This window comes from Desmodus rotundus, chromosome 4 (genome assembly GCF_022682495.2).
Source record: "Desmodus rotundus isolate HL8 chromosome 4, HLdesRot8A.1, whole genome shotgun sequence".
Classification (NCBI taxonomy): Eukaryota; Metazoa; Chordata; class Mammalia; order Chiroptera; family Phyllostomidae; genus Desmodus; species Desmodus rotundus.
Window position 1 is genome coordinate 112,077,766 of NC_071390.1, and position 24,948 is coordinate 112,102,713.

Below are 24,948 nucleotides of genomic sequence, written 5' to 3' on the forward strand. Positions count from 1 at the left end.
TTTCTTTTTTCTTCCCTAAAACCATTATTCCATAAAGGTCCAGATTTCCCCAGCCTGTCAGTCATTACAACTACAAGCTGCCCAAGCATATTTGAAAACCATCAAGCAGCTAATTCACCAAGATAGATTTAAAAGACATGAGACAGCTTATGGTTGTGGTCTCTCTGGCTCTGACCACACAAAGCAGAATTCTGAAGCGCTTGAAGATTTCTTTGGCCAGTGGTGGGCTATTATTTAAACATTGATTGCTTTTTTCTATCAATCACTTTTTCTCCCTCCTTGCACACCTACACCACCAGTCACAGACTTCATTCACAGCCCATCAGCTGAAAGTTCTGTTCTCAACACAGGGACAAAATGAGCCATTTGCAGGTCAGATCTAGGTGAGAGAAAAAAAAATAACACTCATAGATATTAACTAAGGCTTGAGTGAATTTTTCTTATCTACTCAAAAGTCTTCCATGCTTTTTATGCCAATGAACTCTGGGACATACAACAGAAAATGAAGTAATTCATGTTAAAGTAATTTCATACTGCAAGAAAGGACTATACAAATGCAAGGTATTTGAAAAATGTATGGCATATCTCATTAGAGACCAAAGGGACCCTGGACAATTTTCCCCAGCCTACTTTGCACAGAGCAAGTACATGGTAATTTGTGGTCCAGGGAAGTAATCACAGGTTTTAGAATCAGACCTAGACGCGAATCCCAAGTTGATCTCTTATTGATGGTCATGGACTACTTAATTTCTCTGCACCTCAATTCCTTATTTGGAAAACAGGAGATAACATTACCTATGTCACAGGTTTTGGGGGGTCATAAAGAACTAGCTTACATATAGTGAACTATCAATATGTAGTGGCTATTTTTATTATTTTATACTTACTATTTCTTTTGACTCTGTGAAGTTAGAAAGCAGAGGCAATATTCTCATAGAATCAACAGAGAAAGAGTAATAATAATTTAAACACATATATAATAGTAATTATCTGTCATGCATACTTAAAGCATCATTCTATAAAGAAATTGAGGCATAGAGAGGTAAAGTACTTTGCACAAGGCCACACAGCTAAAAAATGGTGAAGCTGGATTTGCACCCAAGCAGCCTGGCTGCTGAGTCAGTGCTGCTAACCCTTATACTCTAAAACAAATGTTCTAATAAGCAATAGAAGAAAAAAGCAAACAAAATATAACCAGAGACATTGAAGTTAAGAACAATCTAACAATAGCCAGGGCGGGGGTGGGGGGTGGGGGCGGGGATAGTGGGAAGAGGGTATTACAGGAACTACTATAAAGGACACATGGACAAAACCAAGGGGGAGGGTGGAGAGGGGGGAGGGAGGTGGGTTCACCTGGGGTGGGGTAGAGGGATGGGGAGAAAAGGCATACAACTGTAATTGCATAACAATAAAAAAAAAAAAAAAAAAAAAAAAAAAAAAAGAACCAAAAAAAAAAAAAAAAACGCGAATAATAAAAAGAGAAAAAAAAAAAAAAAAAAAAAAAAAAAAAAAAAAAAAAAAAAAACAAATGTTCTAAATGCATGTCAGTTATACGTGTTGTCCTTAAAATTGTAAAAAACAGAAACACAGGTAAATGAACTTGAATACAAAGACTTCGTTGTAGACATAACAGAGACTTCTGAGGTCATGAAACTCAGGTTCCCAGTCATGACTCACAGGAGCTAGAATCAAAGAGTAGGTCTGAGTCCAAGACAGTGCTGGTGAGTGCAGCAAAGGAGTTTACACACCCTGGACAACTTCTTCTGTTTCCACCTTCAGATGGAAGTTCTGACTCCACTACATCTTTCAATTCTGTTCCCCCACAGTTCAGTTCCTCCATAATCTAATTGGATATTCCAAGGAAAGGAAGCATCATGAGGCAGATTAAGGGGTGGTGTCTATACCTGAGCCAGTCAGCTCTGCCTTAGGAGTCAGGGTTTGTGCCATAAACATGGGTGCCGAAATTCACTGTCAGTAGAAGCTTTAAAGAAGGAGATTATCTATAGGTACTTCAAAATAAATGTTTCCCATCATTACCTTGATATCCTTTGATCCTCCCCATTATGAGATGTAAGGAACATAGCTGTTGAACTCAAACTTTTTAATCAATGAGCCTAAAATATGAGCTCCGCTTCTATCACCACTGGCCATTGAAATTAGACATGTTATCAAATGTCTCTAGGACTGTCTCCCCAGGTGTAAAATGAGGGTGATGATAATAATGACTACCTCATAGGTTTACTTTGAGTACTAAGTGATCTGGCATATGTAAAATATTTAGGCATAAATCTTGGCACATAATAACTGTTCAGTAAATGTTACCTATATTTTTATTACCTATATTTTTATATTTTCATAGCTAAAAAGTCTTCATAAATGAACTTCAGCCTTTTCTGTTTTGGGACATCTATTCTCATTTGTTCTCTTTCTTCCCAAATCTTTGCTTTTTTTAAACAGGCAATAGTCAAAGCTTCCAAGGAATCAGAAATGACCAAGATCAGATACACAATGAAGCAGAAGAAGGCAGTGAGTAGATAAGCACGTGTGGTAGATACTGCTGATGGCCACCTATTTGGGCTTTTCTCCTTAGTAACAGACTCTCAATTTTATTTAGGTTAGTATGGCATACAGCTAACATATGACATTTTCAGCCTCCCTTGCAGCTAGATGTGGCTTTGTGACTGAAGTCCCATCAATGGTATGAAAGGCAGAATTTTGTGGTTCTCCAGAGAAATATTGTATAATGGTTCTATTTTGTGAAACAGAAATAACTTCTATCTCATGTAAGCTACTGTTATTTTAGATTATTTGTATCAGAATATAGCAGAATATAATCCTGATATATTCAATTAATCTGGAAATATCCAATTAATGTTTAATAATGAAAATGTTAAAGGTAAGTATACTAATTGGAAGAGAATGGATAAATGGAAAGAAAAAAGATAAAAGAAGAAAAGATGGATGGGATACTTGCAATTGAAAATCATCTTCCTCCAGAGAAAAACCACATACTCTAGCAGAGTTTTAGTTAGTTTGTCTGTGATTAACCTAAAGGAAAATCATTATGATCTGGTACGTCACACCTAGATACACACTTGGATAATTCAATACCTACCTGATCCACCAAAATACTGAACACAATGAGTAAATGATTTGAACTTTCTCATCTTGCTTCCTCTTTTCAAATGGACATTATAAACCTTACCTTACAAAGATTATCTGAGAATTTACTTAGGATATCACCAAAAGTGTTTTACTAACATCCTCACACACTTTCTTGCCTCCCTTTTCAACCAAATTCTTTTCGGCCAAAACTATCACCTCTCATGTTCTGACTCTGAAGTTAAACATAGAATTCAACTACCAACATGAATTCTCATTAAAAAAAATAAGGAGAATAACTCAAAGGCTCAAAACGTCTGAAAGGTCCAGCTGCCATGTCTTCTGATTCATGCTTGTTTGACTGACGGAAGAAAGTTATGGCATTAAAATCCTCACTCAGTTCCAAAATTATTTAGCTTCTTTGAACCCATTTTCTCATTTGTAAAATGTTGCACTTTTTCCCAAAGTATTTTTCAAAATTCAGAAGATATTTATTAATTCATTCAATAGATACTTATCCTAATACATTCCAGGTTCTCTTTAGTCTTTGGAATCCAAAAGTAAACAAAATGTCTGCTCTCATGGAGCTTATGCTCTACTTGGGTAGACAGAGAGTGATAGGAGAGAGAGAAAGAGGGAGTTAGAGGAATCTTTATTAAGCTCCTGTCTTTGAAATTTTCTATATCATTTTGCCCTGATGAAGCTGGGGCCCAACAGTCTCCACATCCACTGGGCCAGCTGCTCTGCTAGACTCTGCCAACAGAGGATGTGAGAGAGAGACGGAGAGTGGTTGGGAAGGAAGAAGGAACCTGCTCCTTCCCACTTGCTTCAGGTCTTCTGCCAACAGCTCCCCATTGATGGCTTTTCTCCTTGGCAGCTACAGTTGACTCCTGAAGCAGCAAGGGGTTCGAATTTGCAGTTTTCCACACTTCAAGAACCAGCTTCACCTTACCCCCTTAAAGACCCCCACCCCAGACAAGCAGTGCCCCCTCCTCAGAGTTGAGAATTGCAGCTCCAGGAGCCTCTCCTCCGTGCCTCTAAATTTTAATCATCCCAACCTCTTCCTGTTGTTCTCTCAGCCTGTATCAGTCCACTCAGGCTTCCATAACAAAGTGCCACAGGCTGTATGGCTTAAACAATAGAAATTTATTTTCTCACAGTTCTGGAGGCTGGAAGTCCAAGGTCAACATGTGGACAGAGTTGTTTCTCCTGAGGCCAATCTCCTTGGCTCGTGGATGGCTATCTTATCCCCATGTCCTCACATGGTCTTCTCTCTGTGTCTGTGTCCTAATCTCCTCTTCTTGAAAGAACACCCCCATATTGGCTTAGGGCCCACCATAATGACCTCAAATTTTAACTTAATCAACTTTTTAAATAGTCCTATCCCCAAATAAAACCATATTCTAAAGCCCTGAGGATTAAGACCTTAATATGAATTTTGGAGGAGACACAGTTCAGCCCAAAACACAGCCCTGGCTGCGTCCTACAGTTACCACCTCTACGAAAGTTCAGTTGCCCTTTTTTTTTTTTTTTTTGTCTTTCAAGTTCTCTAATACCTGGTTAAGACACCTACATTGAATACTCTGATATTTTAATTATGTGGTTTCTGCCTTTTGAATGGATCCTGATGGATACAGTATCTTTCATGGTGATAGTACTATGGAGAAAATATAGAACAGAGAAAGGAAGTAGGGAGTGCTGAAGTGAGGGTGGGTTTCATCTAACATAGGAGGGTTAGGAAAGACTTTCCAGCAGGTAACATCCCAGCAGGTAACATTTCAATAAAAACCCACAGGAGGTGAACTAAGCCACAGGTGGCAAACACAAGGCCCACAGGCTGAATCCAGCCCTCCACCTTGTTCTATCTGGCCCAGCACCTTGTCTCTACCGGGCGGCAGGGCAGAGCTCTCGCTTAACTGTTAAGGAGTAGTTAGATAGTTATACTGTCCTGAAACTACATTCAGCCTTTTGAAGGCAACTGCGAGGCTGACGTGGCCCCCAGTGAAAATGAGTTTGACACCCCTGAACTGAGCCATGAGGCCTCCTTGGGGCAAAACATCTTCTGAAACAAGAGGTATCCTAGTGATAAAAGGCACTAAAATTCTAATTGAATATTGTGCAATGTTCATTGAGACAGGTCACTGCAGAGGGGAGAGCTATTCCATAATACTTGCTCTGATGGGCTGTTTTCCCTTGCAAGTATACCAGTAATTGCCAGTAGGAGCTGGGAAGTACTGAGTAGTTTCACATTAAAGGAATATAATAATAAAATCTTTTAGGGCTGGCTAAAATCTTATAGTTCATCTAACTCACCTTTCATATTTTTGGACCCAGACCCAGAGAGATGAATTCACTTGACCAGGTTCACACACCTGATTGACTATGGAACTTGAACTCTAGTCTCCTAATTCTCACAATTCAGGAGTCTCCCCACACCATCACTCTGTGATTTCCACGTCCATAATTGCAACAAGTATTGAGTTGACTAGAGGCAGATGACCAGGGATATACTTCCCCCAAGAATGCCCAATTCTCAGGTTAGAATAAAACCTATCATTCAATCACATCTTGGTGGGGAGGAGGGAATACTAACAAAATTTTGACACACACACATAAAGGCATTGGCAGTAGTCCACACGGCCTTAATTAAGAAGTAACAATAATACTAATGTATAGTCTTTTTTACGATTTTTCTTGGCCCTTATTGCAGGTATAAGCCCTTGGATTCTCTTCCGTGTCTAGACCTAGTTGCTCCCCTGCCTTCTCCAGATGTGTTTGAGAGTAAGATCTTCCATGTTACTTCATTTTCATTAGCCCGCAAGAATGCCCGAGGAAGCATTACCAGCTTGTAGAAACCCAAAGCCTGGCACTGGCAGAACTCCGATGACAAGGACAATAGCAAGAAGAAAGGCCATGGCACAAAGCATTTTGTTCGCAGTGTTCAGATACTCATCCTCAAGGCCCTCAGTAGGATATAGATTTTTTTAAGCTGTGAAGACAAAGGCTTTTGTTTTCTTTCTAGAGAAAATTGAAATATCATTGCTGTGCTATTGGCTCCGCTTCGGTCCCCAGAGCACAGTGAGGCCATCGCACATCAACTCCTGACAGTGGGTCCAAAAAGTGACATGTTGACCTTGAGAAACAGCAGTGCCGCACCTCCAAATATTTTATACATGCTGCTTGCCTTCACAAGCCACAGGTTTCCATAGTGTGTTTGGCTTAAACAGGAGCCTCATATATATCATATTTTTCCATATTTACTAAGGATTCATTTTATTGCAAATATCATTAGCATCACTAACAAATATTTATTGATGCTGACATACACACAGGGCACTGGGAGAGGTAAAGGAGATCACACAACAAAATTCCTCCTTATTGCCTCTAAGATAGTTACTATAAGCTAAGTGTAGCAGAGTCTGAAAAAAAAAAAAAAAGTGGGGAGGGGTGTGGATTAAAAGGAATTAAAATATTATAAAAAAAGAGAAACTGTGAGATTGTTATCACATTGGGAAACTAGTAGTGACATAATGTCATTTCAGTGAAATAAATGTTAAATTATATTAAATATTATTTCTGTAGAGACATGTTGTCATATGTATTACATACATTAGTTTTAAAGTTGGCTTCCATTATAAATGTAGTTTGATAGAAATTTAATACCCTTTGGAAGTGGAATTTTGGCTGGCTGGGGGAGGCTAACCCAAATGGGGGAAAAGTGATTTTACTTTTTTAGTTTATGCATGTTATTGTCCTATATGGTAATTTTTATCATAAGGATTTCTGAATTTTACAGTAATATTTTAAATAGATGGACTCAGGGGGACTATCAGAAAACCTCAGTACGCAGGCGACAGAGCACCGCCGGGAAAGGGGAGGCTGAGAAGGGTGACAGAATCCTATACAGTGTTCCACTAAGACATTGTCCTTGAAGAACCAACAGAATATCAAACACATACCAGGGTCTAGAATTTACTGTGTATGGAGGAAAGCAGCACAGAAGAAAGGCTTAGAAAAAAGTAGGGCCAAATACCAAAAATGGTGGTATAATAATAGAGGAGAACCAAAAAAGGAAGTTTTCAAGAAGACTCCACAATAAAACAAAGTGATATCAGGTGTTAGCCCACCACTTCCAAGGGAATTTGATCACTTGTGATTAAACAATGATAAGAAGAGTAAAAATGATCTCAGAATTAATATACCTAACTATTGGCATATGTGTGCCTAAAACATTTAAACTTTGATTGTCTGTTGCTAATTTATCCAAATCAACTTCTCTAAGATCAATTTCCAATATTTACTTTCTGTCATTAGCATTTTGTGTGTTTTTTTTACTTGTTTTACACAGTATGTTTTATTCTTTTTGTTTTGTTTTGTTTTTGTGCTTGATTTTGATAATATTTTCATTGAGTATCCAATCTGTGGCCATGGGCCACATGTGGCCCAGGATGGCTATGAATGCAGCCCAACACAAAACTGTAAATTTACTCAAAACATTCTGAGATTTTTTGTGTGTGATTATGTGTCACAGTGTATTTAGTGTGTGGCCCAAAACAACTCTTCTTCCAGTCTGGCCCAGCAATGCCAAAAGGTTAGACACCCCTGAAAGGCCATCATCCAGGAAAGACAAGCTGTGGAGGTCTGGGGCTTTTGGGAATTCTGCAGGAAGGAGTTGACAGTATTGTTGCTTCTATAATTTTAATTCCCTAAATACTAAATGTTGTACAGGAAACATATAAAACAGAGAAAATTCATAACTTTAGTATAAATATGGTGTCCTGTATCCATGGGGAAACTTTCAGTGCAAGCTGCCAATGCCTCACACAGTTCACTTCATCTCATTCATTTTCCCTCTGATCAGACACCCTTCGAAATAGCCCACAAAAAGAGCCAACGCAGCTGTCGGTCATGTTCTATACATCAGTAAGCTGGAACAGATATCACAACTGGTAGCGAAAATGCTAATTGAATAGACAGAGAAGAGGTTTGCTTTCCATAGCTTGAAAAACTCCAGTAGGGTCGCTGCTCTTTCTGCTTGTTCAGTGGCTCTCCTCAATGTGGTTGGCCCTTCCCTACACCCAGTCTCTCTTATAACAAGGCTTCCCTGTGCTCACAGCTGCCATTTGGAGGAGGCCATTGGTCACCTGGGGCTTTATCTGCCCACTGTTTCATTTGCAGTCTTCCCTCCAGTGTGCTCTGTACTCTGCCCTAAACATTTACTGTCACCATTATTCTTGTCACCTCCTTCTGTATCATACCAAGTCCCTAGTCTGACTTGCACCTGCAAAGCTGAAGCTGCAGGTGTTTATCTGCACAGAAGTCACCAGCAGTCAGTGCAAGTCAGGGCAGTTCCCTAGCAGCAAAAATTAATATGTAGGAGAGTTTCAGGCTCAGGCAGTGTTTCTTTCCAATTATATTTACTCATTTTCATGAGGTGTTATTTAATTTCTGAGGTTTCGTGATAAATTGTACCAACGCCATTCGGTTCCTTAATGCAATTTGTGATTTTGTTATGTGAAAAGACACTATATTAAATAAAAATTAGTCTTAATATTAGGGCCCTCTGTTCTCTAAGCAGGAAACTCATTGCAAAGCCATTCTCATTTACAGTAATATATCTCTGCTTTGAAAACCATGATAGCAGAAAAGTGTGCAAAGGAGAAGGAAACTGTGCTTCAAAATGTCAAACAACATCTGTTTCCCATTTCTGAGAATTACAGAGCTTTCTCCAGCCCTTTAACCCTTTAGCCCACATTGTGTCTGTCCCTCCATAGTTTATGAGCTCTATCTTCAGAAGCCTTTCAGTAAAATGAAACCTGATACAGAAAGTGAATCTCTGCCTTAAGTTCTCTCCAAGGATTAGGGATGAGATTTATTAGAACAACACCACTCACGCTGTGATACTTTAAGGTTGTGTCAACATTTCAATTACAAACCTGTGCTTCCAGAGGTGTGTGCACAGTCTGTTGAAAAAAATAATAATTCCCAAGCTTCAACTTTGGAAAGTGGGATAGTCACTTGAGGAGCTATGTTTGGTTTATTCAAATTTTTAAAAGCTTCATGCAGTTGACCTTTCCTAGTGCAGAAAATTATATCCACGGACTTTTTATCCTCAAGACTGTATCCCACACTCAAAGAAAAAATGTAATGGTGAGATGATAATTATATAATTAGAGCAAAAAAGTCTATAGGTGATCATTATGGGAAATTGCAAAATGAGTCAGTATTTTAACAGTTACTGTGAGAACAAGGCAGAAGCTATTTTGTCACCTGCAGCAATAGGTCTGTGACGTTATTCTTTCAGCTATAACTTTAGGTGACCCAGCCAGCTGTGGTTTCCTATTAGTGTTTGAAGCAAATGTCCCTGCCATCTAGACAAACAACGGTTTAGGGGACTGACAGAAAGTTATGGGGGGAGATCAGGGTCGACCTGAAGCAGAGCAGTGAATGGATGAGTTTATCTTCGGTGCCCTACTCCTCACATTTCACTGCCCTTCTCTGCTGCTCCAGGCCCTCTGTCGGCCCCTCCTCACACTGTCCCCTAAGCCTGTCACCCCAAACCACGGCTCTGGCTCTGAGACTTTCTCCTTCCACCTTCCTTGCCACATGACCCCATACCCCAGTCAGAACTCACCTGCTACCCACTTGATCGATGGAGTGTTGCCTATAAGGTTGGAAAGGATCTACCGGGTTTTCCTTATTTACTGGCAGCCACTAAGTCTTCAGTGGTTGTCGGTCTCAAAGAGTTTTGTATTTTTTAAAGTAACAAGGCTGGTGGAATTTAAGGTATCTCTACAGGTACAATGAGAAGGCATTTTTAAGAAGGGCACCTAAAAGCACTCTTAACATTGCCTACACAACGGTATTATTAATTAAAAGATTTAATTATTTTTCCACTATTCTACACCATGTAGAGAATTGATCATAAAATATAAGCTCCATGAGGTTAGGGATTTGCTGTTTTGTTTCCTGTAAACACTTAGCACCTAAAATATTGAAGATATTAATAAATATTTGGTGAATGAAGAAATTAATGAACATATCAACTACTTCTTTATCAGTAATAAGTAACCTGCAAACACATTTCCTCAATGCGGAAAAAATCTATTACAGTAAAGAAATGATTATTGAGCTTCCGGCCAAGATGAAGGTGTAGGTAGACACACTGTACCTCCTCGCACAACCAAAATAAGGACACAAAAAACAACCAGAACTGACAGAAAATTGAACCTCATGGAAGTCCGACAACCAAGGAGATAAAGAAGAAACATTCATCCAGACCTGTAAGAGGGGTGGAGATGGGCAGCTGGGGCGGACAGGACTTGTGGAAACATGGCCAGACCCACAGAGGTGGCAGATTGTGGAACGAACGGGGCAGGCAGTGCAACAGCTAGCAGACCCCGCGGCCCCACATTCGTGCATAGATAAACCGGGAGGAAAGGCGGGGGAGCAAAGCAGACTGCGCAACCCAGGGCTCCAGCACAGGGAAATAAAGCCTCAAACCTCTGAGTGAAAACACCCGTGGGGGTTGAGGCAGCAGTGGGAGAAACTCCCAGCCTCACAGGAGAGTTTGTTGGAGAGACCCACAGGGGCCTAGAGTGTGCACAAGCCCACCCACTCAGGAATCAGCACTAGAGGGGCCCAGTTTGATTGTGGGTAGCGGAGGTAGTGACTGAAATGCAGCAGAGAGTGGAGCAGGCACCATTGCTCCCTCTCAGCCCCTCCCGCACGTATAGCATCACAGCGCAGCGACCAGCGTTACCCCGCCCCAGTGAACACCTAAGGCTCCACCCCTTTACACAACAAGTGCACAAAGACAAAAAAAAAAAAAATGGCTCAAATGAAAGAAGCTCCAGATCAAAGCTCCACAAATAGTACAACTAAGCAGCGAAGAGATAGCCAACCTATCAGATGCACAGTTCAAAACACTGGTAATTAGGATGCTCACAGAATTGGTTGAATTTGGTCACAAGTTAGATGAAAAAATGAAGGCTGTGCTAAGAGAAACAAAGGAAAATGTACAGGGAACCAGTAGTGATGCGAAGGAAACTGGGACTCAAATCAATGGTGTGGACCAGAAGGAAGAAAGAAACATCCAACCAGAAAAGAATGAAGAAACAAGAATTTGGAAAAATGAGGAGAGGCTTAGGAACCTCCAGGACATCTTTAAATGTTCCAACATCCAAATTATAGGTGGGCCGAAGGAGAAGAGGAGAGCAACAAATTGAAAACTTATTTGAACAAATAATGAAGGAGAACTTCCCCAGTCTGGCAAAGGAAATAGACTTTCAGGAAGTCCAGGAAGCTCAGAGAGTCCCAAAGAAGCTGGACCCAAAGAGGAACATACCAAGGCACATCATAATTACATTACCTAAGCTTAAAGATAAGGAGAGAACCTTAGAAACAACAAGAGAAAAGGACACAGTTACCTACAAAGGAATTCCCATAAGACTGTCAGCTGATTTCTCCAAAGAAACCGTATAGGCAAGAAGGGGCTGGCAAGAAGTATTCCAAGTCATGAAAGGCAAGGACCTATATCCAAGATTACTGTATCCAGCAAAGCTATCATTTAGAATGGAAGGGCAGATAAAGCGCTTCTCAGATAAGGTCAAGTTAAAGGAGTTCATCTTCACCAAGCCCTTATTATATGAAATGTTAAAGAGATTTATCTAAGAAAAAGAAGATAAAAAATAGGAACAGTTAAAATGACAGCAAACTCATAGTTATTAACAACCACACTTAAAACAAAAACAAAAGCAAACTAAACAAACAACTAGAACAGGAAAGAATCACAGAAATGGAGATCACATGGAGGGTTATCAGCAGGGGAGTGAGAGGGGGAGAGAGGGGGAAAGGTACAGGGAGTAAGTAGCATAAATGGTAGATAGAAGATAGACAGGGGGAGGGTAAGAATAGTATAGGAAATGTAGAAGCCAAAGAACTTATAAGTATGACCCATGGACATGAGCTATAGGGGGGGAATGTGGGAGGGAGGGGGTGAGCAGGATGGAGTGGAGTGAAAGGAGGAAATGGGACAACTAATAGCATAATCAATAAATATATTTTAAAAAGAAGAAATGATTATCTATATCTTGGCATCAGCAGTGTGGTGATGCAGAAAAAAATTATATAAGAAATATGTGCATAATTAAGAGAAATACCCAAGAATCATGTTAGCTCTTTTTTCTGACTTTTAAATACCACTCAAATATTTACTTTGTAGAATTTGAAACTGAAAGGTTAACTTTTCTGTCTCATCTTTCCATCTCCTGTTTCTCAAATATGAAAAATATCTCAAAAGAACTTAGTATTGTATTTTTAAAATATATCATACTTTGACAATGTAGTCAACCAGATTGTAACTGCCTTGAAGGTAAGAAGGTACAAATTCTCATTCATTTTCATATCTAAAAAGGTCTAGAATGGTGGGTGACACAGAGAACATGTTAAGTAAAAATATGTGACGTTGTACAGCTCTTCAAGAGTCAAGATTCTCTCCCCACCTCTCCTCTGCAGCAAACATCGCATCTAGACTGCTAATGAGGATCAGTCAGCTTTCATTTTCATCTATGCCAACAACACTCAGATGGAGTGAGAAGAGATAAAAGGAGGTGAGACAAAAAGAGAAACTGACACTAAGATCTTTCTTCTAGGTATTTAGATGATATGAGTGTTTGAAGAAACTTCATGTATTGCTTATCTACACTGAATGGTTTTTCTACAAGTATTACCTCTTTGAAGAGAATGGTGTATTCTTCTTTTAATAAAGTCTCACACCACTGTTAGCTGAACAGCTTGGCCACTTACCTATTCTTGCTCCATCCCTTCCCTTGTACCTATAGAACAGCTAGGCCAGATGGTTTCAAAACTATTTCCAGAGCTGATATTTTGTGTTGCTGAAAATATCTTCTGTTGTTTCTATGTGGCCTTCTCATAGCACTAAAATTGCACTCAAGTTTCCTGTTAATTTAATTCTACTTCAGTGAGTCTATGGAGTTCTGGTGTTTGCCACCGCAAGGAAGGGTAAGTACATTGAGTACATTGCCTAGAAGTTGCCCTCTTCTGGCCCATTGCAATGAGGGAGACCCTCCATGAAACAAAGATTTTTTAAAAAGTATTATGCTCCTAGGTGTTTATGTCCTTAGTCTTAACAGCAGTTTCTTCACGAGAATAAAAAGAGCACACCCTCCACGTGCTGGCATAGTCAGTCTGATTTCATTCCAGCAAGTAACAACAACAAAAGCAGGGCCCTTTCTTTTTTTTTTAATTAAATTCTCTCAAGCCGTGTGGCACAATACTACTCGGCAGATCTTGTAAGAAGAGATAATTAAAACACAAACAAACTAGTTCTTTCATTTGGAATAGCAACCATTGCACACGCTCAGGACGGCTATCCCCACACTCTCCCAAAGGATCCTTAGTAGGCAGACCAAGTCAACTTTAGAAAAAGGTTCAGCAGTTTGTTAGGGAGCTATAAACCCCTGCACACTGGGAATCAGGCAGGGTGTCCCTGGCAAGTCAGACTTTTCTGAGACATTGCCACTGGAGCTGGGCAAATGAAGTGATGCCTTTGGCTAAAGGCTCACAACAGACTGATGGGTCTCAAAAAAAAGAGCTTTCTCCCTGGGCAGTCTTGGACTGAAGTGAGGCAATCAGGTGTTTTTAGGCCTTTCAAAAGGGAATAAAGTAGCAAAAATAGAAGAAACTATTTTCATACTTATATACATATTTCCCCAAAAATGCTAGTAGGCTTTATTTGCAGATTCCACATTACATGATCTGATTCGGAGTGATTATAAAGCCCACCACACTATTTATGATGTTTCTAGGGGACAGTCAGTATAGTTATCAATCTCATGGCGTGCGGTAGGCTACATCGACCTGTATGGATTCTGTGCAGTAGCTTTAAGAAAATATAGCATTTGATGGGAGAGGAGCCTAAATTTGAATTCTGCCTTCCTGTGTGATCTTGATGAAATCATGTCCTTTCTGTCAGTCTCCTCAGTAAGTTTACAGTGAAAACATTAAAATTATATTATCATTTTGTGTATTATAAACCTGTATCTGTTAGGTTTATAATCAACATCTTTAGGGCGCCAAGTATATATGCAACAGTAAGAAAAAATAAGTAAGTGAGCAGCTTTGGTGGATGGAGCTACCACATCCTGTCAGGCCTCTGTGGCTTTACTCTCGTGTGCTCTTTCCTGAGAAAGTCTCTCCTAGCCTCTTTCTCCCATCTAATTCCTACTTATCTTCCAATGCTCAGCTCATTCACTCATCTGTTCATTCACTCACCGGTGCTCACTGAGTATTGCTATGTGCCATGTGTAAGTATACTCTCATGTATTTCACTCCTAAATTTTTTTTAGAAAAACCCTGGCCTCATCCACTTCTCAAGCCACGACCCTAGCTCTCTCCTTTCTTTCATAGCCAAGCTTCTCAAAACGGTTTCCCTGTAAACATTCTTAACTTCTTCGTCTTCCACTGCTACTGCTTAACTAACTTTTCTAACTAACTAAAGTCATGAGTTGTCTTCATGTTAGTAAATCCCAGTGGACAACAGTCTTCATTTTACATCACTTCTCAGTGGCATTTCACACTTTTGCCCCTCACTCTTTTAGTTTGGTTTCTGTGATTCCTACTTTCGTGGTTTCCTCTTCTTTTTCTAGTCACTTCTTTTCAGGGCCTGACAATGTCTCCTCCTCTTAGTTGGTTAGGGTTCTGCAAGGCGCAGTAACCAGAGATGAATAACAAACCATTGAAATTAAGTGTTACAAGTAAGTCACAGAAATAGTGGGAGACTCAGAACTATGTGGCTAAAAAAAATTACCCAGAATCATCCCAAAGGACTGGCTGGTCCTTAAAGGCAGATAACCTCTTGTAGGAAGCCAGCACTGGACACTCGGACTGGAACCACCACATCTGCTGCTCCAGGAACTCAGCGTGACTACAACCTCATTACTGCTAACCCTGGTGGCACACAAAAGGTGGAATCCAATTTTGTTACCACAAATAACCTCAACATTCTCAGCTAGCTCCTGAATCTAAACACAGTGGCGAGTGCAACTGGTTGGTGAATCTACACTATACACCCTACCTGCAAGAGAGGCTGCAAAGCCAAAATACAATGTTTATTACACCTGTCACATGAGGAATACTGTCCCCAACCAAGTTCATAAAGAGTGGAATTCCACAAACATAAGAAGATAGTTTAGGGACCAGGCAGCCAAAAAAATGTCAATTAGCCACTACCTCTCCAAATCAAATCTTGTCTTAAGCTTTTCTCTAGATTGACATCTTCTCTTTGGAAGGTTCGGATCCACATATCTGAACACATGCTTGACAGTTCCATTTGGATGTCTCGTAGCTATTTAGACCTTCAGAAGTCCAAATCTGAACCCTTGTTCTTCATGCCCATCTGCCTGTCTTCTTCATCTAAGTAAACAGCAATTCCACCCATCCATTTCCTTATGCCAGAAACCTGGGTGTCTTCCCTGGCATCTACTTCTTTTTAACTTCCTCATCCAATTCACTACCAACTTCTGTCAATTCTGCTTCCAAAACATATTTCTAATTTGGTCCTCACCTCCACACTTACCATCCTACATCAAACTTACCATCATCTCATCTTCTTCTTGATCTATTGCAATAGCTTCATAATTGCCTTCTTGCCTTCAACCTTGCCTATCTAAGTCATTCTCCAGACAGCAAACAGAAGAGTCTTATAAAGCATAAATTGCATGATGTCACTTCCTTCATCAGAATGCCAGAACAGGCCTCCATTTGGAAAAAAATCATATTTTCAACGTGGCCCTTGTGACCTGATGCCTGCTGGCTGCTCCAAGCTCACACTGAACCATTATCCTTCTATTATCACTGTTGTGAACTGATCCAAATATGCTTTTGGTGTACTACTTTTAAATTTTATGTGGTAAATAGAAAAATCTGCTAAAAAAAACCTTTGAGATGGATAAGTTTAGCTACTACCCACAACCTCACTACTGGACTGAAATGAAAGTAAATCTGAGGCCAAAATCTGCCATACATAGTTAAGTATTAAAGACATTTTATTAGCAAGTATATTCATTTACTAGGGCTATCATAACTAAGGGCCATAGACAGGGTGTCTTAAACAACAAAAGCATACTTTTTCACAGTTCTGGAACCCAGAAGTCCAAGGTCAAGGTGCTGGTAAGGTTGGTTTCATTCTGAGGCCTCTCTCCTCGGCTTGCAGATGCCCATCTTCTTGTTGTGTCCTCGGACAGTCATCCCTTGGTCTGCGTGCCTTCTGTGTCCTCATCTCTTCTTGGAGGTACTAGCCATATTGGATTAGAGCCTCCCCCCTCATGACCTTATTTTACCTTAATTACTTTTTTTTATTTTTAATTTTTATTGTTATTCAATTATAGTTGTGTGCCTTTTCTCCCCATCCCTCCACCCCACCCCATCCAAACCCCCCTCCCTCCCCCACCTCCACCCTCCCCCTTGATTTTGTCCATGTGTCCTTTATAGTAGTTCCTGTAATCCCCTCTCCTCACTGTCCCCTCCCCACTCCCCCCTGTCCATTGTTAGATTGTTCTTAACTTCAATGTCTCTGGTTATATTTTGTTTCCTTTTTTTTTTTCTATTTATTATGTTCCAGTTAAAGGTGAGATCATATGGCATTTGTCCCTCACCGTCTGGCTTATTTCACTTAACATAATGCTCTCCAGTTCCATCCATGCTGTTGCAAAGGGTATAAGCTCCTTCTTTCTCTCTGCTGCGTAGAATTCCATTGTGTAAATATACCATAGTTTTTGGATCCACTCCTTTGCTGATGGGCACTTAGGTTGCTTCCACCTTAATTACTTCTTTAGAGGTCCTACCTCCAAATACAGTCACATTCCGAGGTGCTTGGGGTTAGAACTTCAAGATATGAATGTGAGAGCACACGATTTAGCCCGTAACAGCAAGTGAGCAGAAGAACAATGTATGCATTCTATTGTGTAAGCTTGCTGAATTCCTTACTCGTGCTCTTTTACAGACTTTGACTTCTCACCGTTTGAAAGGCCCAGTGAGGTGGACATGACAACACTGCAGGGGCGGCAATCTGTTAGCCAGGCTGGCACCAAACAGCCAGCATTCTTTTTAACAAATGAATGCACACAGAATAATTTAGGGACTCAAGTCAGAGACACCATTTTGGAACCCCAACTAAATCACTTTTCCCATTACCCTCTTTCATACTATCATATACTTTTTTTTCCAGAGGGCATATGACAATGTTCATCATTTGTCTATTAAATGTTGGTCACCCATTAAAGTCCATGAGCACAGAGGCTGCGTCAGTTTTACTCCCCACTGTAATCCCTTTGCCTGACATTTATTTATTTACTTAGTCACCCAATTTTTATTTAGCCAGTCAGTTCATTGATGTGATTTGAGTATCTAAAATGTGCCAGAAATGAAAAGACATGTCCTGGCCCTCAATGGAGCTCACTGCCTTGTAGAGAAGGTACAATGAGAACTACCTCTGACCCCAGCCCAGGAAAGAGTTAGTTTCTCTTCCCTGGATTCCTGTACCCATAGTAATATTGGTCACACTATAATGCTTATTATTTATTTGCCTCTCTCCTCCACTGAGTTATAAGTTTGAGGGCAGAGACATTTTTGTTTTGTTTTGTTTTGTTTCTTTATCCCCAGGATTTGACTTGAATGCTAGACACATAGTAGGTCTTCAGTCAATGATTATTACATAAAATCCAAAGTCATACTTGTACACTACTGAGATAACTTATCAATTAAAATATTGGCCCTGGCCATGTGGTTCTGTTCATTGAAGTATCATCCCATATGCCAAAAGGTTGTAGATTTGATTCCCGGTCAGAGTACAGACCTAGGTTGCAAGTTTGACCCGTAGTCAGGGCATGTATGGGAGGGAGGCAACTGGTTGATGTTTCTCTCTCACATCTCTCTCTCTCCCTCTCTCTGTGTGTCTCAAAATCAATAAACATGTACTTGGGTGAGGATTAAAAATCAAATACCTGCTCCAGCTGGTGTAGCTCAGTGCATTGAGCACTGAGCACTGACCTGTGAACCAAAGGGTCGTTGGTTCAATTCCCAGGCAGGGCACATGCCTGGGTTGCAGGCCAGGTTTCTCAGTGTGGGGAGTATGAGAGGCAACCAAACATTGATGTTTCTCTCCCTCTCTTTCTCCCTCCCTTCCCCTCTGTCTAAAAATAAATAAATAAAATATTTAAAAATAAATAAATAAAAATAACTTTTATAAATAAATAAATAAATGGCTGAATTCAGGAACAATATGAGTCTTGTAATGCTTTTTTTCCTTTTTATTGACTTTTTTTTTTACATTTCTACCATGTGTGTCCATCACAAATTCAAAGGGTGTGAGCAAAGAGAAGAAAAGAGTGCACTTAAAGTGAACCGTGACACTAATATTTGCAAAAGGCTTCCAAAAGTATCTGTTTCCATTGGCAAATGGGTCCTGGCAGACCCTGAATGAAAAATATGGACTGGAACATACCTAACTTCCACTAGAGAGAATGTCTCCATTTAACAAGTATATGGATTTCAAACTAAAATTTGTGGACTTCTTGGAAAAATTGGCACCAGGCCTTAATGACACAACCTGTTAGTAGCTTCAAACTACCATAAAAATAAATTTGCAAATAATTAGAAAAACATTAATCTTGATAACTGTATTTTCTGATTCTCTAGTTGGAAAATATAATCTGACAGAGGACTTTTGTTTCTTGAGTGTAGTTTTATTATAAAACTTTGTAATTTAATTCACTTGATTATGATTTTTTAAATTGAGATTTCCTGGACTTTAAGACTCTCTCAGAGAAAATATGAGATTGAACATTGAAAGTAAAATCTGAGCTGGAAAATAATGGCCTTATAGTTACTGCAACTGTGAGCCACTGTAACTTTTAGCCAGCTTACCCAACTGCCCAAATTTACCTTCCAGTTCATTTGTTAATTCCTGAAATTATGTCACTAAAATTTCATTTCTTTGGCTTAATACTTGATTTCCTGCTAAAATGCAAAATATCCCTTGGAAAGACTGTACTTAAAATACTGGCATTGATTTACTCCTGACTCTTGTGTCAATGTTTAAATACAGGTAGAAAGAGAGAAAAGGAAGGATATGATCCTTAAGCCCACATCCTGGAAATAGTCTAGAACAGAAAATTTGTAGATTCTACATCAACAGAAGAACATCTTTGCCTAAAACTCTGCCCTGAAAAAAAATTTTGGAACACTGGGAGCTGAGCTGTGCAGAGCAGTCTTGTGAGATGTACATGTGGAGGTCTTTCCCGAGACGTTTCTTCCCTGAGACATTTCTTCAAGTTTCTCTCATTATTTATCTGATTATAATAAACAGCTGACGATCTCAAAGTACCCTGCTTCTGATGTCTGTCACTTAATACTAACCTGCTATATTTAGCATTCCTAGGTAAATAAATTCATTCCTGCCCAACACAGAAATTAAAGAATCTAGAAGGGTTTTAGGAAATTCCTCTTAGGTAATTGATACTTTTAATGGAGCCAATCCTGGTTAAATACCTGAAATGAAATGTGATGATGAGATGTAACGCCTAGAAGCCAATCACCTATGGCCAAAAAAGAATCATCTGGACGTCTTAGTGCCTGAGAAAAGCAATGTATCAAAGATCGTATTCAAATTGCATCTTGAGGCATGAAGAAGACAGCTGAGTATAAACTCACTAAGATGATTTGGAAAGGAGTTACCATCATGATGTCACTAGAGAACTTGACCTTGATTCCATTTCCTCCTCTAAAGTGGAGGAAACGTCATTTTCCAGCTCATTTTAAGAATGTGTGTTTTCTTTCGCTTGCAGAACAGAGGGCCACGTTGATTACTGTATACTCTGCTGAGCGGGCTTAGCACCGGGTCATCTCCAACTGAGGCCACGTCTCAGCTCAGGCTTCCCTTGGCACAGCACGCTGCCTCACATTGTCCAACGGTGTTGATGGTCACACTGAAAGTGGACATTCCCCAAGGATCTGACGTGTGGAACATGGTCACTCACGAGTCACCTCTACACCATCAGTCTCTGTTGATTATTAAACACTGATTGTGGTGATGCCCCAGAGTAAGGTTTTACATTTTCTGTTAAATGTAAACTACACAAATGGATTATTTATGTAAATGATCCAGACTTTGAGAAGGCCATATTTACATATGTCTGTTCTGTTTAAAATTAAGGAATCAGACTCAAAAATTATATTTCTGCATCATAAAAGCCTTGAGTAAGGCTTACTGTTTTTGTTACTTAAACAAGTAGCATGGCCTTTAGAATAGAAAAGCTAGTATATACACTAACATTACTGATATAGAACAGTCTGCGACTAAGCTTTCACAACTGTGGGTGAATTAGATAAGACCAAGGTGATCCAATTTGCCAATTCACTGTCTGCTTTGCAATAAATGTTCATATTACCCCAAACTTCATATGTTGAAATCCTAACCCAGAGTGTGATGGTTAGGAGGTGCTTAGTGCCCTTATAAAGGAGATTTTGGAGAGCTCCCTCCCAACCACCTGCCATGTATGGACACAAGAAGAAGACAGCAATCTATATAGACCAGGAAGTGGGTCCACACCAGACACAGAATCTGACAGCAACTTGATCGTGGACTTCCATTTTTTTCTCACAGTTCTGGAAGTAAGAAATAAACACTTGTTGTTTAAGCCACTTAGTACATGATATTTGTGTTATATAGCAATCTGTACAGGCTACCACATAGTCTTCATGCTTCTAGGCCTTAAACTTCTAGGTATCCACTAGGAACTTTGAACATTTATTTAAATCAGTCACAAATTGGATCACTTTATGTTTAGAAAAGTTTGATTTGACTGAAGCTGAATGGGAATAATCTTAATTTCATATTTACTAAAATTATCAGGTCTGATAAAATTCATAATTTTAACTTTTGTTTATACTTCATTTTAAGAAATTAAGGCAACAACTTGCTTTAAAATGCCATATAGGATTTTAAACAATAACACCATTCTGTTCCCCCCAAAAGTACACTTAAAAGTAACTCTTCTCCAGGTCCCAAGATCCTTTCCTCGTCTTTTTACCTAGATAAGTCCTACTTTCTAATACCAAAAGGATTCTCCTCCCCCCTTTTCACCCCTGCCCGGACTTCGCTCTCTGATATTTTCATATTGTTCCAGGCCTTTCCACTCAGAAGGAAAACAACTTAACAATTCAGGATTATTGGAGACCAAGACTATTATGTCTGTGTCTTTATATATCATTCCCTCTAGACGGTTTGTAGTTTAAAACATTCTGGAATCTACTGGCCACCTCTTGGTGGGGAGTGGAGAAGATACACAGACACACAAATAGCCCACTGTGTGACAGACTCGATTCAAGGTGTTTTCGCAGAGATTGTTTCATCTAATCCTCACAACATCCTTTTTCTGTTAGCCAAAATGTTCCTTTTTAGAGGTTAAATAAATTCCCTAAGATCACATAGCTAATAAATGCCAGTTTCAGGATTCTGACCCAAGTCTGTCTGACTCTTTACTGTTTATGGGTTTTTCGCTATGCCAAATCTAACCCAAAAGAATCTCTAATGGGGCATTTTAACACTGGGGAATTCTAACACGGTCCATGAAAGGGAGTGATATTGTTGATCACTGAAGCCCTCAGGCTGCAGTGAGTAACCACACACTCCATCGCTCCATGAGGCCTTCTTTCCCAACCTGTGTTTTTTCTTGGCCACATTCTAGCTTCAATGACTTTTCCATTCCAGTCTAGCTTTGCATTTTTAAAATCAATTATTATTCAGTCAGTCTTTAGACTGGAAATCCTCTAAAGACCTCAAGGCACCGTATAGAAAAATATTGCATAATGAACAATAAACATTTGAATCACCAGGAGGGTACAACTGAGAATGCTACATTCTTACTTTCTTCTAGTCCTGAGGGGAAGGGAGAGTTTTCATAAAATTGAAACAGACTCCTTTCCCTATAGCTGTAGCCAGTCTTCCCCTCACTCTTACTGACTATGAAGCCCAGACTAGGCAGATTTTCTAGCTTGATACCCACCACCCCCTCCCAAAATATGAATATATATTGCTTTGCCAATATCCAGCAGACACCCCCCAAACCATCAGTCTTCCCTACTTCTTCAAAATTATTTAGTCATCAAAGAAACAATACCTAAGACCGCCATGGAGCAATTAATGTGTCGTTTGAGGGTAAGCTGTCTGAGCTGTCTACCTGGTCATTGGTGCGGATTTGATGGCCATCTCTAGCTCCACTGAGGGCCAAGCAATAGGGAGATTAATGGACACTGCATCGCAGAGATCTGCAGGGACTGTTCCTCTAATTCTTCTCCAGTCACCAGGTGTTATAATTAGACTGTGTCCCTCCATTCTCAGAAAAAAAAAAAAAAAGATATCTTAATGTCCTAATGGCTGGTGCCTCCAAATGTGACCTTGTTTGGAAATAGGGGCTTTATAGATGTAATCAAGTTAAAGTGAGGACATTAGGGTGAGTTCTACTGCACCAGTCCAAAGGACTGGTGTCCTTATAAAAGAGGAAAATGTAGACACAGGGGCTTGGAGGCAAGCCAGTGTGGAGATACACAGGGAGAAGACAGCCATCTACCAAGCAAGAAGGCCCTGAAAGAAATCTCTCTTTTGCAATCCTCAGAAGAAGCCAACCCTGCTGACACCTTGATTTTGGACTTCCAGCCTTTAGAATTGTGAGAGAATGGGTACATTTCCATTGTTTAAGCCACCCAGTGTGTGGTACTCTGTTACAGCAGCTAGAAAACTAAACCAGAGGACTAGTTAATACACCTGGGCAGTTGATGATTGACCTGTAAAGCCCAGGATACATTATCTTCTGAACACCCAGAGAATGATGGAACATGAATCCTCCATCTCAGTAAGTGGCACTCCTATCCCACTTTCCTGGGACATTTTCTTGAATGGTGACTCTCTTTAGTCTTATAACTAGACCCAAAGTTACTTAACCTAATTGAGCCTCAACCTTACTATCCACCCAATAGAGATGATGTTATTAAGATCTATGTTAAGACCATTGGCTGGTCTTACGTTAGTGGAAAGCAATAGGTAAAAAAATACCAGAAATTTATTCTCTTGTAGCTCTGAAGAACAGAAGCAGGAAATCCTGCTGCTTGTAGGACTAGGAGAGAATTGATTCTTTGCCTCTTCCAGCTTCTGGTGTCTGCAGGTGTTCGTTGGCTTGTAGCCACATCCCTCCAATCTCTGTCTCCATCTCCACATTGCTTCCTTCTCTGTGTGGGTCTCTATCTCATCTTCCCCCTACATTGCTCAAAAAGGAACATGTGATTGCACATAGGGCCCACCTGGGTAATCCAGTATAAGCTCCTCCTCTCAATATCCTTAACCTAATCAACATCTTTTGCAATATAATGTGACAGTTATTCTTTGGCTATATTCACAGGTTCCAGGAATTAGCAAGAGAATATATCCTGTTGGGGGGTAAGATGTCATTTTTTCTGCCTATCACAGGCCCAAACTATAAAGCTTCTTGGTTTAATTTTTGGAAGCCTCTCTTTTAATGATGACCACTGCTCCCTAATGAGGAATGTTCATTTGAGTGCTAGTCCCAGACCCCATGTAAAATTTCATTAAGACTGGCAAGGCAGAGATGTTTATTCGAGCCATAACCCTCCCTTTCTTCCCTCCATTTATAATATCTAGCCAGCGAGTTACCAAAAAGTGAAAATACTGGCTTTCAATCATACTAAGCTCTGAAAGGAGTAATGAGAGAGCCCTGGCTGAGAGGCTCAGTTGGTTGGAGCATCATCCCATGCACCAAAAGCTTGCGGGCTCAATCCCTGGGCAGGACACAACCCGAGGTGGTAAATTTGACTCCCAGTCAGGGCATATACAGGAAAAAACCAATCAATGTTTCTCTCTCACATTGATGTTTCTCTCTCTCTTTCTTCCTCTCTCTAAAATCAATAAACATATCCTTGGGTGAGGATTTTTTTTTAAAAGAATAATAAGAGAAACCAAGTTTTCAATCTTCATTTGTACTCTTTAGTTTTGTTATCAAGGGTCCTAGTTGGTACAGGAAAGAGGATATAAAAATGCATCTATAAAGTACCTCACTCTTGTCCCCCCACTCTCTCTATCTAGCAGTTACAAAATGTGTACAAAGCTTTATGTTTTTCTCCTCAGTTGCCAGGGACACAATAAAGTCCTACATATAAGTGTACACTTTTTATATCTCCACGCACTGGAGAGCTGTGATGTTCATATATTTTTTCCTAAGGATTTATAAGAATACAAATTTATCTCTGTTTTACTACTTCTTTATTGGCCTTAATCACTCAAATCCTTTTTCTTTTCCTTTCTAGATTTATGTAGCACAGATGGATAAACAGGAGAGTAACCACTTCTAGAAGCACTCTGGGAAAAAATTTGAATTAACTATAAATTTGTCTTATAATTTCACAAAAGGTGATATTTTTGGAAATAATGGCTACTTGATCAAATAATTATATAAAGGAAATATCTGGGATTGAGCATTATTTAGAATTTATTACCAAGAAATGAATGTATAATGTTATTGGTAATTCAGGCAGTGTTTTAAACATTACATAAATATATAAATGTATTTAGAAGTGTGGTTTGAGATGGAGAATCATTTGCCACACTTCGAGTAGCAAGGCTTTAGAAATTCAGTGGCGCTTGAACCTAGCTGTATATTAAAATCCTCTAAGAGCTTTTTTCAAAAAATACCAGGGCCTGGGCCCCGCCCCAAAACAATCAAGTCAGAATTTCCTCAGATGATTCTAAATGTTGAG